We start from the raw sequence: 15854 nt of genomic DNA on the forward strand, positions 1-15854 counted from the left end.
GGGGCGGAGGGAGGAGGCTGAGGGGAGGGAGGTCAAAGGGCAGCTCGCGCCAGCCTGACCCCCTCGCGCTAACCTCCCCCCCCCCGGGCCAACGGCCTGGCTCGCGCCAACCTCTCACCCAGTGCTGACCCCCCCACCTACGGACCGGCTCGCGCCAACCCCCTGCCCCCCCCCGCCCGGCCCGGCTCGCGCCAACCCCCTCAGTGCCCGCCCCCAGCCCGGCTCGCGCCAACCTCCTCAGCCCCCCCACCCCACCCCGGCCCCGGCTCGCGCCAACCCCCTCGGTGCCCCCCAGGCCCGGCCCGACTCGCGCCAACCCCCTAAGCGCTCCCCCAGACTCGCGCCAACCCCCTCGGTGCCGCCCGGCCCGACTCGCGCCAACCCCCTCGGTGCCGCCCGGCCCGACTCGCGCCAACCCCCTCGGTGCCGCCCGGCCCGGCCCCAGCTCGCACCAACCCCCTCGGTGCCGCCCGGCCCGGCCCGACTCGCGCCAAACCCCGCCGCGCTCCCCCCGACTCGCGCCAACCCCCTCGGTGCCGCCCGGCCCGACTCGCGCCAACCCCCGCGGGGCGGCCCGGCCCGACTCGCGCCAAGCTCCTCAGCCCCCCACCCCCCCCCCTGGCCCCGGCTCGCACCAACCCCCTCGGTGCCGCCCGGCCCGACTCGCGCCAACCCCCTCGGTGCCGCCCGGCCCGGCCCCAGCTCGCACCAACCCCCTCGGTGCCGCCCGGCCCGGCCCGACTCGCGCCAACCCCCGCAGCGCTCCCCCCGACTCGCGCCAACCCCCTCGGTGCCGCCCTGCCCGACTCGCGCCAAGTCCCTCGGTGCCCCCCAGGCCCGGCCCGACTTGCGCCAAGTCCCTCGGTGCCCGCGAGGCCCGGCCCGACTTGCGCCAAGTCCCTCGGTGCCCCCCCGGCCCGGCCCGACTTGCGCCAACCCCCTCGGTGCCGCCTGGCCCGGCCCGACTCGCGCCAACCACCTCGGTGTCGCCCAGGCCCGGCCCGACTCGCACCAGCCCCCTCAGCGCTCCCCCCGACTCGCGCCAACCCCCTCGGTGCCCCCCCGGCCCGGTTCCCACCAACCCCCTCAGCGCTCCCCCCGACTCGCGCCAACCCCCTCGGTGCCCCCCCGGCCCGGTTCCCACCAACCCCCTCAGCGGTCCCCCCGACTCGCGCCAACCCCCTCGGTGCCGCCCGGCCCGACTCGCGCCAACCCCCTCGGTGCCGCCCGGCCCGACTCGCGCCAACCCCCTCGGTGCCGCCCGGCCCGACTCGCGCCAACCCCCTCGGTGCCGCCCGGCCCGATTCGCGCCAACCCACTCGGTGCCCCCCAGGCCCGGCCCGACTCGCGCCAACCCCCTCGGTGCTGCCCGGCCCGACTCGCGCCAACCCCCGCCGCGCTCCCCCCGACTCGCGCCAACCCCCTCGGTGCCGCCCTGCCCGACTCGCGCCAAGTCCCTCGGTGCCCCCCAGGCCCGGCCCGACTTGCGCCAAGTCCCTCGGTGCCCCCCAGGCCCGGCCCGACTCGCGCCAAGTCCCTCGGTGCCCCCCAGGCCCGGCCCGACTCGCGCCAACCCCCTCGGTGCCGCCTGGCCCGGCCCGACTCGCGCCAAGCACCTCGGTGTCGCCCAGGCCCGGCCCGACTCGCACCAGCCCCCTCAGCGCTCCCCCCGACTCGCGCCAACCCCCTCGGTGCCCCCCCGGCCCGGTTCCCACCAACCCCCTCAGCGCTCCCCCCGACTCGCGCCAAGTCCCTCGGTGCCGCCCCGCCCGACTCGCGCCAAGTCCCTCGGTGCCCCCCAGGCCCGGCCCGACTTGCGCCAACCCCCTCGGTGCCGCCTGGCCCGGCCCGACTCGCGCCAACCACCTCGGTGTCGCCCAGGCCCGGCCCGACTCGCACCAGCCCCCTCAGCGCTCCCCCCGACTCGCGCCAACCCCCTCGGTGCCCCCCCGGCCCGGTTCCCACCAACCCCCTCAGCGCTCCCCCCGACTCGCGCCAACCCCCTCGGTGCCCCCCCAGCCCGGTTCCCACCAACCCCCTCAGCGGTCCCCCCGACTCGCGCCAACCCCCTCGGTGCCGCCCGGCCCGACTCGCGCCAACCCCCTCGGTGCCGCCCGGCCCGACTCGCGCCAACCCCCTCGGTGCCGCCCGGCCCGACTCGCGCCAACCCACTCGGTGCCCCCCAGGCCCGGCCCGACTCGCGCCAACCCCCTCGGTGCTGCCCGGCCCGACTCGCGCCAACCTCCTCGGTGCCCCCCAGGCCCGGCCCGACTCGCGCCAACCCCCGCCGCACTCCCCCCGACTCGCGCCAACCCCCTCGGTGCTGCCCGGCCCGACTCGCGCCAAGTCCCTCGGTGCCCCCCGGCCCGGTTCCCACCAACCCCCTCAGCGCTGCCCCCGACTCGCGCCCACCCCCTCGGTGCCGCCCGGCCCGACTCGCGCCCACCCCCTCGGTGCCGCCCGGCCCGACTCGCGCCCACCCCCTCGGTGCCCCCCAGGCCCGGCCCGTCTCGCGCCAACCTCCTCAGTGTCACCCAGGCGGCCCGACTCGCGCCAGCCCCCTCAGCGCTCCCCCCGACTCGCGCCAACCCCCACGGTGCCCCCCAGGCCTGGCCCGGTTCCCACCAACCCCCTCAGCGCTCCCCCCGACTCGCGCCAACCTCCTCGGTGCCGCCGGCCCGGCTCGCCAACCTCCTCGGTGCCCCCCAGGCCCGGCCCGGCTCGCGCCAACCCCCTCGGTGCCCCCCAGGCCCGGCCCGGCTCGCGCCAACCCCCTCGGTGCCCCCCAGGCCCGGCCCGGCTCGCGCCAACCCCCTCGGTGCCCCCCCGGCCAGGTTCCCAACCAACCCCCTCAGCGCTCCCCCCGACTCGCGCCAACCCCCTCGGTGCCGCCCGGCCCGATTTGCGCCAACCCCCTCGGTGCCGCCCAGCCCGACTCGCGCCAACCCCCTCGGTGCCCCCCAGGCCCGGCCCGACTCGCGCCAACCCCCTCAGCGCTCCCCCCGACTCGCGCCAACCCCCTCGGTGCCCCCCAGGCCCGGCCCGACTCGCGCCAACCCCCTCAGCGCTCCCCCCGTCTCGGGGCAAACCCCCTCGGTGCCCCCCAGGCCCGGACCGACTCGCGCCAACCCCCTCAGCGCTCCCCCGACTCGCGCCAACCTCCTCGGTGCCGCCCTGCCCTACTCGCGCCATCCCCCTCGGTGCCGCCCGGCCCGACTCGCGCCAACCCCCTCGGTGCCCCCCAGGCCCGGACCGACTCGCGCCAACCTCCTCGGTGTCGCCCAGGCCCGGCCCGAGTCGCGCCATCCCCCTCAGCGCTCTCCCCCGACTCGCGCCAACCCCCTCGGTGCCGCCCGGCCCGGCTCGCGCCAACCCCCTCGGTGCCCCCCAGGCCCGGCCCGGCTCGCGCCAACCCCCTCGGTGCCCCCCAGGCCCGGCCCGGCTCGCGCCAACCCCCTCGGTGCCCCCCAGGCCCGGCCCGGCTCGCACCAACCCCCTCGGTGCCCCCCAGGCCCGGTCCGGTTCCCGCCAACCCCCCCCGCGCCCACCCCGTCTCGCGCCACCCGCCTCAGTGCCGCCCGGCCCGAGTCTCGCCAAGACCCGCCGTGCCCCCCCGGCCCGTCTCGCGCCAACCCCCTCGGTGCCCCCCAGGCCCAACCCGACTCGCGCCAACCCCCTCGGTGCCGCCCCGGCCGGTTCCTGCCAACCCCCTCAGCGCCCCCCCCGACACGCGCCACCCCCCTCGGTGCCGCCCGGCCCGACTCGCGCCAAGTCCCTCAGTGCCCCCCAGGCCCGGCCCGACTCGCGCCAAGTCCCTCAGTGCCCCCCAGGCCCGACTCGCGCCAACCCCCTCGGTGCCCCCCCGGCCCAGTTCCTGCCAACCCCCTCAGCGCCCCCCCTGACTCGCGCCAACCCCCTCGGTGCCGCCCGGCCCGACTCGCGCCAAGTCCCTCAGTGCCCCCCAGGCCCGGTCCAGTTCCCGCCAAACCCTTCAGCGCCGCCTTGCCTGGCCCGACTCGCACCAACCCCCTCAGCCCCGATCCCCCCCCAGGCCCGGCCCGACTCGCGCCAGCCCCCTCAGCACCGCCCTGCCCGGCCCGACTCCCACGCCAGCCCCCTAGGTGCTGCCCGGCCTGACTCGCGCCAACCCCCCCATTGCTGACTCCCCTGGCCTACTATACGCCAGCTCCCTTGGTGCTGACCCACCCGGCTCACGCCGATCCCCCAGTCCAGCTCACGCCAGTCCTCTAGTGCCGATCCCCTCGGCCTAGCCCATGCCAACCCCTGAGTAAGCTCACGCCAACCTGGACCGCTCCCACCAACTCCTTAGTCCCGACCCCCCCCAGCCCCGCTCAGGCCAAGCCCCCTCGGAGGTGTTGATGTGAGCAGCACCATTCTAGTTCCATTCACACCACCCACCCCATGTGGCCCAGCCCCCTTTCATGCCAACACTTCCCCTTGGTGCCCCTCACGCCAACCTGCTGTTGCTCTGGGTCCCTCTTGTGCCCACTCCCAGCTCTGTCGTGCCCCGACTCTCACCAGCCTCTTTACTGCCGAGCCCTCAGGCCTGCTCCCCCAGAGCCCCCCCACCAGCTCCAGTGCTGCCCCATTCCTGCGCATCCCTTCCTGGCCCTGTGGTGCCACCCAGCCCTGCTCACGCCAGCACCCCTGCCCCTGTTTCCACTCACACCAGCTCCACTGATGGCAGCTCTGTTTCCTCTCGTCCCAGTCCTCCGTGGCACTATGGTGCCCCCCACCTGTGCCAGCCCCCCAGTCCTGTGGTGCTGCATGGCGTGGCTCACGCCAACACCTCCTGTCCTCACATCAAGTCCTGTGATGCCACCCCAGCCCCTTGCCCTCATGATGTTGTCCTGGCTCCACTCAAGCCAGCCACACTCCCAGGTCACCCCCTTTCTCTTCATGCTGACCCCATTCCCTGCCCACACTCAGCCCCCTCGTGCCCAGGTGCTGCCCAGCCTCTGCTTATGTCACCCCTTTGGTGTTTGGGAGCTGAGGTCCCGCCCATGCCAGCCCCTAGCTGCCTCGGCTCACAGCAGCTCCAGCCTCGAGGTGCAGCAGGCTCAGGCCAGTTTCCCCAGTATCGCGGGCTCACGTTAACCCCGTACCACCGCCGAGCTACCCCATGCCAGCCCCGGAGGAGCCCCTGACTCCTGCCAGCCCCCCACACCGGGGCCCCAAAGTGCCGTGGCCTGCATGCTCGTGCAAACACCTCACCGCCCCACTCAAGCCAGCCCAGCGAGTCGGGGCACACTCACGCTAAGGCATTATTGCTGGGCAGCATCAAAGCAGTGTCCATCCTATGCCAACTCCTGCAGTGTCCTGGACGGGTGCCCCCCCACACTCCCACCAGCCCCTCTGGTAATCCCAGTGCAGACTCTCACCTGAGCCCTGTCCACTGGGGTCACCTTCATGATGTTTTCCCTCGGGCATAAATTGTTCCCGCCGATCTCCTGGCTTCAGGCTTCCTCTTCCACTGGTTTGCCCGACTCTTCTGTGTACCGTGGGGACACCTGACCGGATCGCTCTGTTTACCTGACAAAATCGTGGGAATTTTGCAGGAGGGGATTGTTTGAGAGTGACACTCGTAGGACATGAACGGTTGCTCCTTGCATGGCATCGGAATAGGGCTTACAGGAGCCGGGATTTCCAGTGGAGACAGAAAAGCAGCCGTCTCTGGGGAGAAACTTACTCTGAGAGTTACGCTCGCAGCCAGCACGAGCCACCTGGCTTACCTGGGCGTTTGGGTTACTCAGGGTCTGGTGAATCCGGAGTGCGTGTCACCGAGGTGGTATTAACGTCTGGCCTGTACCAGGGGCCCAGACCGGGCTGGGAATGATTTGCATAGCTGTTGCCGTGCATTGTAAGCTCTGTGGGGCTGAGACTGTGTTGTTCTGTGCAGCTTTAATTGGTGACTATGGATAAATGTTGAGCATCGCTGCAATTGGCAGACGATCATGTAAGAAGCTGTTCTTTTGAGCTGGGAGTGTGAAGAGATGTTCACTCCCATGCGACCCGTAAGCTTCAATATTTTGAGTTGGCTTTTAGGGACGTGGCATGAAGCTGCACCCGGAGGAAATGGTTCCAGGCGGGGTGGTTTTCGAAGGGGAAAGACCCGAATCGGCTGTGGAAGCCCGGTTTTATGGAGACTGAGCTCTTATTTGGCAAAAACCTGCTGATCAGCCCCTACCTGGCTGCATCCGTTTCATTTTGACGCTGCGTCTTGGAGATGCGGTGTCCAAAGAGGAACCAAAGCGCCAATGAAAGGGCTGGAGGCTACTGTCTCCGGGAGCTGGGATCCTGGTTCAACGCCCTGGGCTGGAGACCACCGAGCCAGAGCCCCTCTGGCTGCTAGCTTAGCCCCCTTTGGAGAAGGGACCCGAGCATTGGCAACATGTCCCCAGTGCCCGAGATGGCAGGGCCGTGAGAGCTCCGGCCACTCCGAACAGCTTAGGTAGCACTCAGGAGAGCAGTTGGCAAAACCCCCGAAGCAGGAGCCATCAACTCGCCCCCCCGCTCCAGCCCATGTTTGCCACACGCTCTTAAGGGAGGTCACCGAAATGTTACATCCCGTCCCTGAGAGGCACAAACAGGGGCCGGCAGCTGCGTTCCTGGTGGGAGGTTTGTCGTCTGTCTCTCAGCTTGCCCCAAAGGTTCCCAAACCAGATCTGTGTAATAACCTGAATATGGGTTTGTGCTGCTGGGGGTCCGGTTTCTCGAGGTTTGCTCTGGGCTTGTGCGCACTGGAAATTGAAGTCTGACGTTCTGACCCCAGGAGCTGGGGCTGTGGGGCGAAAACCCACTGTGTGTCATGAGCCTTGTGATGAATTGGCTACGCTAGTTGGGTGGGTTGGGACAATATGGACCCCCCTTAGTGGCACTCCAGCGGGTCCAGGAGTTATCAAACTCCGTGAGGATCAAAAGGGAGGGGATCAGGGGGTTCCCTAGCTCGAGGTTTGCTGCCATGTTGGATTGCGATTCTTACCACGGCAGGTTCGCTTACTCACCAGATCAGCGGTCGGGGTCACCAGTGTTGTCAGAGCTGTACCGGTGTGGTGCTCTGCTCTCTCCAGTGTTGATATCACTCGGCTGCGTGTGTGTGTTCCCTCTGTGTGCTGTCCCAGCTCTGCGCAGATAGCTGACAGCAGACCCGACGAGAACCCCCAATAACCACAGAGTCCAGTAAGATGCAAAGCCACGTCGGCTAGGTTTATTGCGACCTCGGACACAATGGCAGTTCCCTGTAGGTTTCTTAGCCTAACTCAGGGCATCCGACGAGAAAGTGCCTCTTGGCAATGGACCCGGCTCAGTCAGTGGCGGGACTTTCCACTGCCCCCTCGGCCGGACAAAGGCACCGCCCCAGGGGTGCATTCTTATACCCAGATACAAACAAGTTACACATCATCCTAACGTATGGAGGGGCCACCCCTCTACGCAGCAAAGTTCAACCTCTCTACGGATTTAGGTGCCACCTTCTACCCTGTACATGTTGGTTCGATCAAAACAACTCTATCCATCATATTCCCCTTTTGCCCCTGTCATTGGGATGGGCCGGCCTGTTCCTTGTTATCTGTGTGGACTGTGCAAGTGTGTGAATGTCCAGGACCTTTTAGGTACGTATCAGCCCTTTCCTTGCCAGCTCCTGTGAGCAGGGCCTGCCTCTGGCTCACGGCTTCACTTTGCTTTATGTGAGCAAAGCCTTGACCATGACTTCAGTTCAGGCCTCAGGCCTCAGACCAGGCCTTGACACCAAGGTTTATATCTCAGGGCCTCCTCTTACTACATTGCGATGGGGGGCCCCGATCCAGGTTGAGGGGGGCCTGTGCTATGCTTGGTGTGACGAAGGTCCCCGATGTTTGTGAGCAGGAACGAGGGGACCCCCAGGCTTGGTGAGTGCAGGCTTGCTCTGGCGACTGCGCTGATAGCCATGATGGAGAAGAGACTGGGCGTTAGGGAGTAGCCGCCTGGCGTGTGGTGGTTTGTTAACGGCACTCCTGGTGCATCGAGGGTGTGGAGCAGGCGCGGGCTTGCTGCACCGTGAGGGCGGAGCCCCCTTGCCAGCGGTGGGCGGGCGAGCCGCGGAAGCCCAGCGGGCAGCACCTTGGCCGGGCCACAGGGATTATATTTTTGGAGGCTGAAGGGCTGCTGAACGGGCTCTGCTCTGTGCTGTGCAGCCAGCGCTGGAGTGTCGTTATTGCAAGGGATCACACTGTGCCGTTTGGGGGAGCTTGGTCCGTCTGGCGCCCTCCGAGCGCGGGCGGGGTGGCCGCAGCTGGCCACCTTTCTCTCCGCTCCAGGAACCAGCAGGTTGGAGGCTGCCTTGGTAGGAGATGCTCCAATTTGTGCCCGAAGCGTAGGGTTCGTTCTCGTCGCCTCGTGCGTGACGTGAACTTCGCTCTCACCGGGACCAGGGCTTTTTCAGTTGTGAATGTGAAGAAGTTCCTACGAGGTGTGGTGGCAAACGCAGCCGGGGGGTCCCGAGGCGGGCGTGGAAATCTGGCGCTGGGTGAAAGGATCATACAGAGAGTGGTTTGGGATCGGCTGGACCAAGGTGGAGGTAGGAAATCAGGCCTGACTCCGCAGGCCTCTTCTGACTGTGTATGTGAACGTCCACCAGTGCAGTGTCCGGTGGCTCGGGGCTGGGGCTGCTGCTTCGGAGTTCTCGGGAACCCGACAGCCCAGCCGCCGTTCGCAAGCACCTCCAGTGGTGGGTGATCTGCGGCCGGAGCCGGCTCAGATCGCGACGCGCTTTAACTCGTGCTTACCCTGAGCCCACCACGGCCGCCCCCCCCCGCCTGGCGTTGGCGTTCAGTCTTCCTTCGCTCCCCCACCCCCTGAAATCTGGGAGCTGGAGGGGTTGGAAAGCGGAATAGTCAAAGTCTCTTGTAAGTGTCCTCTGCAGATAGCGGCTGCGACCCGTGGTGCTCTCTGCCGTGGGGAGAGGCAGGGAGCAGAAAGTGAAACTGGTTCGAAATGTTGGCTCTGGGCTGGGCTGCCAGGTGCCTGGGTTCTCGCCCTGGGTCTCTGCTGAGTCACTTCCCCAAGCCAGGTCTCAGGGCCGGCCTGGGGGGGAATTTCACCTCACTGCACGCTCAGCCGGCGGGCGCGGGGCCATGTGCATGGTTACGATTTTAGGACTGATTTGGGCTTAGAGATCACGACTGCGAATGGGCCCGGTGTGCTGGGCACTGCTCGGGCCCCCCATTGTGCAGACCCCGTCCCCAGCCCCAACTGCGATCGGGGGCCCCTTTATACACAGACCCTGCCCTCCCCACTAACGGCCTCAAGCATTAATTATTCTAATTGATGACAGTGGAAGGCCCCGGCGTCTCACTTGTCCTGCTAGAATGTGTCCCTGACACGCTGAAGGCTGGGATACAGCCCTTCCGTTTCTCCTGAGACCTGCAGATCTTTGGGTCAGGGATGGCGCAGGGAGGGTGTCTGTGCAGTGTTGGGGACATGGGAGGGCGCTGATCTCACCTGGGGGGGCAGGAATCTGTGCAGCACCTTGCACGGGGGGGATGCAGCTCTGACCTCAGTCGGGGTCTATGCAGCACCTTGTGTGACCCCAGACCCCTCAGACGGGGGGGTCTATGAGCAGCCAGCACAACGGGGACCCCAATCCCAGACGGGGGGTTCTAGCCATAGACGAGAGGGTCTGCGCGGCGCGTGGCGTGGCGTGGCGTCTCGGCAAGGCAGTACCAGACCGCGGAGAGCATGCCCCCGTCCTGGCAGACTCCAGCGACATCCCAGCGCCTGGCATTCAACTTCCAGCTCCCTTCTCAGCGGGCAACGGGAGCTCCCTCGGCCAGTTTGAGCGTGACACCCGGCCAGCTTCTGGTTAGCATCGGGGGATGTACGGGGGGGCCGTGCTTTTCACTGGCAGCTCAAATCCATCCCTCTGGCAGATGAAGCCAGTGATCTCCGTGGGCAGGGGGTCAGGCTGCAGCGGGGTGGGCCCCCACCCCAGGCTGGGCCATGAGCTGGGACATGGCCGGGTACCCCGGCAACATTGCTGCCAGCCCATGGAAGCCGGGAGGTAGTTTAGCAAAGGGCATTGACTCTGCTCCTGTACGTCGGAGGCGGAAGTAGGTGCCTGCCACCACCAAGTTGCAGCCTGGGTGATGCAGAAGTTCAGACAGCAACTTAAATATCTTAAAATCTACAGGTTGGATCTTGCAGCTGTTGCAGGACAACCGAACTGCTGTAACTTTACGTGGGAGCTCGGGCCGATTGACGCCGGCCAGGATCCGGCCCAAGGGCTCCGCTGGGGCTCGGGCCGATTGACGCCGGCCGGGATCCGGCCCCTGGGCTCCGCTGGGGCTCGGGCCGATTGACGCCGGCCGGGATCCGGCCCCTGGGCTCCGCTGGGGCTCGGGCCGATTGACGCCGGCCGGGATCCGGCCCCTGGGCTCCGCTGGGGCTCGGGCCGATTGACGCCGGCCGGGATCCGGCCCCTGGGCTCCGCTGGGGCTCGGGCCGATTGACGCCGGCCGGGATCCGGCCCCTGGGCTCCGCTGGGGCTCGGGCCGATTGACGCCGGCCGGGATCCGGCCCCTGGGCTCCGCTGGGGCTCGGGCCGATTGACGCCGGCCGGGATCCGGCCCCTGGGCTCCGCTGGGGCTCGGGCCGATTGACGCCGGCCGGGATCCGGCCCCTGGGCTCCGCTGGGGCTCGGGCCGATTGACGCCGGCCGGGATCCGGCCCCTGGGCTCCGCTGGGGCTCGGGCCGATTGACGCCGGCCGGGATCCGGCCCCTGGGCTCCGCTGGGGCTCGGGCCGATTGACGCCGGCCGGGATCCGGCCCCTGGGCTCCGCTGGGGCTCGGGCCGATTGACGCCGGCCGGGATCCGGCCCCTGGGCTCCGCTGGGGCTCGGGCCGATTGACGCCGGCCGGGATCCGGCCCCTGGGCTCCGCTGGGGCTCGGGCCGATTGACGCCGGCCGGGATCCGGCCCCTGGGCTCCGCTGGGGCTCGGGCCGATTGACGCCGGCCGGGATCCGGCCCCTGGGCTCCGCTGGGGCTCGGGCCGATTGACGCCGGCCGGGATCCGGCCCCTGGGCTCCGCTGGGGCTCGGGCCGATTGACGCCGGCCGGGATCCGGCCCCTGGGCTCCGCTGGGGCTCGGGCCGATTGACGCCGGCCGGGATCCGGCCCCTGGGCTCCGCTGGGGCTCGGGCCGATTGACGCCGGCCCGGGATCCGGCCCCTGGGCTCCGCTGGGGCTCGGGCCGATTGACGCCGGTCGGGATCCGGCCCCTGGGCTCCGCTGGGGCTCGGGCCGATTGACGCCGGCCGGGATCCGGCTGTCGGAATCTGGGCCTTCTCTTGCAGAAATCCCGTGCTCACCGGAGGGGAGTGAGGCTGTTGCCCCGGGGGCAGAGTGGGTCCTGCCTGTGTTGCTGACGGCTTGGCGCTGGGGTTTTAGTTGGTTGCAGTGGGACGCTCTCCCCCGCCATCATCTTCTCTCTCTTTGCCAAGTCGGGTTCAAACGTCTCGTGCGCTGAGGAAGCGGCTGGAGCTGGTGGCCGGGTGTCCCCAGACAGGGCAGCATGTGCAGAAAGCCGGCTCCGTGGCTGAGTGTTTCCCGGCCAGCCTCCTGGGATGGGGGCGCTCGCTGCTCCCCCTCCTGCCATCGCCCGGCGGCCCAGCCCTCAGGGCTTCGCCCACCCACCCAGACGGCTGCCGAGGCCCCGTGTTCAGCACCGATGCACCCTGGGCCTGCATTCATCTGGCCCCCTCTGTGGCGACGGGAACCCCTGCCCGTTCTGGGAGCTGCTGGCACAAAAGGCCCAGGGATGCTTTATTTTGGCCCTTTCTGTGGGCGAAGCGTTGCCCGAGCTGCTGCAAAGGGGCGTGTGACTCGAGCGGCGGCTGAGCTGAGGGCACCGTCTCTCCCCCCTTCTGCGCTGGGGACGGTGTCCGACGGCCCCTCGGCCTCGGGTCACTGGGGATGTCTCTCGCCCTCGGAAAGCACCGCAGCTGAGCCTGGCTTTGCCAGGCGCGGGGGTCACGCTTCGTGGCGCTGACACCAAGTTGCCCTGGGACCTTTGGCAAATTACTTCACCTCTGTGCCTCAGTTTCCCCTCTCGCCCTGTCTGTGTCAGCCAGCACAATCGGGGGGCCCATGAATCTCAGCTTAGGTGGATGGCTGTGCAGAGGGATCCCCCCATCTTGGGGGTGGTCTGTGTGCCCCTGGCATGAACAGGGGTCCCCAGGCTTGTTTGGGGAGCCTGACACAAACGAGTGCCCGGTCACAGCCGAGGAGGGGGTGTCTGTGCAGCGCCCAGCATGGATGGGGGGGTCCCCTGATTACAGCTGGGGGGCGCAGATCTGTGGGGCACCCAGCACAGATGGGAGGGGTCCCCCGATTGCAACTGGGGGGAGGATTTGTGCAGCACCCAGTGGAGATGGGGGGATCCCCCGATCGCAGCCGGGGGGTCTGTGCGGCACCCAGCGGAGATGGGGGGTCCCCCGATCGCAGCCGGGGGGGGGAGGATTTGTGTGGCACCCAGCGGAGATGGGGGGGGGGTCCCCTGATCACAGCGGGGGGGGGAGGATTTGTGCGGCACCCAGCAGAGATGGGGGGGTCCCTCGATCGCAGCCGGGGGGGAGGATCTATGCGGCACCCAGCGGAGATGGGGGGGGGTCTCCCGATCGCAGCCGGGGGGGGTCCCCCGATCACAGCCGTGGGGGGGGGTCTGTGCGGCACCCAGCGGAGATGGGGGGGTCCCCTGATCACAGCTGGGGGGGGAGGATTTGTGCGGCACCCAGCAGAGATGGGGGGTCCCCCCGATCGCAGCCGGGGTCTGGTGATGTTCCCCTCACAATGCTGCCGTTTGTCCAGCGCTGGGTGGCACGCTGCTCTTCGGGGGGGGCAGCGTGAGCCCTGGGTGAGCAGCCCCCCGCGCCCGGCAGCCCCCTGCCAAGCGAATAGCCGAGCTCCTCCCTGGCGGCGGGTGCTGGGCTCTGTCTCCTAACCAGCAGGAGGGGCTGGCTGGTGTTTTGGGTGGGGCTCTAGCAGTTCAGTGATGCGTCTGGCGTGACCCCCCCGAGGCTGTCCTGGGCGGCTGGGTGAAAGGAGCCGACCCAGGGCGCTCGGCCGCCCACACCAGCCAAGGGGGAGCCGCCTTGGGCGTGTTCGGCCGTGTGGGGCGCCCTGGGCTCCAGCCTGTGGGGCGCCCTGGGCTCCGGCCTGTGGGGCGCCCTGGGCTCCGGCCTGTGGGGCGCCCTGGGCTCCCAGAGCGGCTCTGGCCGGCCCCGTGCCGGTCTCACCTTTGGTTTCTCTAGGTGCTGTGCGACGGTGACGGGTCGTTCCCAGCTCGTACCTCAGACCTGCTCGGTGACTGAGCAAGTCCCTTCCCCGCCCTGGGCCTCAGTTTCCCGTCCCCACCCTTTGCCTTGTCGGGTGGCTCACTAGCTAGGACAAGGCCTGTTCAGGTGCCGGCCGGGGGAGCCCTGATCTCAGTTGAGGGCAGGGTCTCTGCTACTCCTGGCACAGTGGGGGGCAGCTCCCGGTATGCTGGGGGGGGGGATCTATGCAGCTCCTGATGCTGGGGTCCCGCCCGGTCTCTCCGAAGGGGGACTCGTACGGAAGGTTTTAAAAACCAGGGACTTTAGATGTCCTTAGTTTTTGGGCCCAGAGGGGCCTTTTTTTCCAGCGGGTCGGTGATCAGGGCCCTTTCAAAGGGGTAAAACGTGGAGGCACCTGGGCCCGCCGCTCAGGTGCCCACTAGCCGGGCGTGTGAAAGGCTCTGACTGGGGCGCAGCAGGAAGGAAGGCAGAGTTTAAAGCCCTGGCCCTTCGTCTCTTCCCTTCCTTGCCGCTCTGCACTCCAGCCGCCCGGGCGTGTGCGCCCCGGGCGGCTCCGGCTCCCGGGCGTGTGCGCCCCGGGCGGCTCCGGCTCCCGGGCGTGTGCGCCCCGGGCGGCTCCGGCTCCCGGGCGTGTGCGCCCCGGGCGGCTCCGGCTCCCGGGCGTGTGCGCCCCGGGCGGCTCTGGCGCCCGGGCTGAGTCGAAAGGCTGCCCAGGGAGTCACTCTTGTGATTTACGGTGCCCTTTCCCGTGGGGGAAACACGCACCAGCAGCCGGGGTAGCGGCACAAGCTCTGGCGACGGCTGGGTGACGCTGCGCACGCATGCGCCCCGGGGAACAAGGCCTTTCCGAGGGCCCCGAGACTCGGCCCCTCCTGCTTTCTTCTGCCCCGGGTGAAAAGCCAGTCAGCAGAATTAGGGCAAACGGGCAGCGCCTGGAGGCACCGGAGCTGGAGAGGCCCATCGTGCTGGGGCCTGCACACGCCCACGCACACAGCGAGAGACTGCCCTTCCCCCAAAGAGCAGATCGTTAAACCAGACAAAGCAGCAGGAGGGGAAACTGAGGCACAGCTCAGGGAAGTGAGTTGCCCAAGGTCCCACAGCAGCTAGCAGAGGTGGGAAAAGAACCCAGGAGTCCTGAGAAGGCCCCACTACCTCGGCAAATCAACTAGAACTCGGTAGTGGTATCGCCATGGCATCCAGGCGTGACAATGGGTAATCTAGATTTATGGCCTTACTGCGCCAGGCGCTGCGCACGCCCAGAGCTTCGGGCAGCGGCCTGGTATTGAACGACTCCAGGTTCACGGCTGATCTACGCTGCAAGTCGCTTTGTCTCTTCAGGCTGCCGGGGCACCCATGCCGGGGAGGAATCCAGGGGTCCTGCGGGGGCCTCAGGTTGTGGTTTGGGGGAAATCCCGCCGCCTTGACATCTGGGCTCGTAAAACAACGGCAGTTTTCCACCAAACGAAATTTGGGAATCGCTTTGTTCCGGGGTGGTTGAACCGTCCAGATGTTTTGTTCCGATTTTCACCTTTTTAATTGTTCGTTTGAATTGACACAGTAACGAGAGAACCGAAGAATGGACACGTTCTGATGAAATCAAAATGTCTCCTTCGGATTTCAATGCTTTCCAGTTGTCTTTTATTAGAATTTCGAATACGAAAGACGATACGTTGGAAAATGAGCGATTGAACTGGCCCGAGGTTGGAAAGTCTCCTTCCGAGTCCGAGCGTCTCTCCAGCGTAGATTGTGTTCTTTAGACAGTCCCTACATGGAACGTCACAGAAGCCCTGAGCCGTAGGACTGACAAGGGCCTTGCAGAGGCGTCTAGTGCAGCCCTGCGGCAGGACCAAGGGAAGCCAGAGGATCCCAACCTGTTCGACACTGGGGATCCCACAGCCTCCCCGGGCAGCTGATTGCAGAGCTGAACTGTCCGAGTTACAGAGCGTTTCCTAGCAGCTACTCGCGGCTCCCTCCCATCGCTGCGTTTCCTCCTGGCAGTGGCCGTGGGGAACAATTGCTCCCCATCCTCGTTAGCACAGCCCTTAATGGATGTGAAGGCTGGGCTCAGCCCTCTGCTCTCCTCTGGCCTCTCTCCAGTTTGTCCCCATCCTTCCTGACGTGCGGTGCCCAGAACCGGACGCGGCTGCAGCTGAGCCTGCAGAGCGGGACGGTTCCCTCCGGCGAGCTCCGCCTGCCGCTCCTGAGAACGGCATTAGCCCCTTCCCAGCTGCTTCCCGTTGGTGGCTCTGCTCCCCGGCGCAGCCCGGCCACCGAGCAGCCACTCGCCTCTGGTAGCTGGGCATCGGATTTTCCCTTCCGAAGGGGAGCGCGTCCGTCCGTCCGTCCGAGAGCTCTGCTCTGCTCCTCCCAAACGCTGCGCTAAATCGCACCTTGTTAGAATCTAGAGTATGAAATACAATTGGAACATTCCTATAAAGTCAACAAATTTCCTTCCAATTTCTACGGACTTTAATTGTATCTTATATTATCCTTTAGAATAGAAACTCAAATCCATTTGGAAAT

The 15854-nt window shown here is 67.5% G+C and overlaps 1 protein-coding gene across 1 annotated transcript in view; it reads left to right on the forward strand.

Annotated features, from left to right (window-relative positions):
- LOC123357303 (methyl-CpG-binding protein 2-like) overlaps positions 1-15854 on the forward strand; it is a 34336-nt gene that overhangs the window by 327 nt on the left and 18155 nt on the right. The window lies entirely within an intron of this gene.

Source organism: Mauremys mutica, unplaced genomic scaffold, assembly GCF_020497125.1.
Source record: "Mauremys mutica isolate MM-2020 ecotype Southern unplaced genomic scaffold, ASM2049712v1 000503F_np12_obj, whole genome shotgun sequence".
Classification (NCBI taxonomy): Eukaryota; Metazoa; Chordata; order Testudines; family Geoemydidae; genus Mauremys; species Mauremys mutica.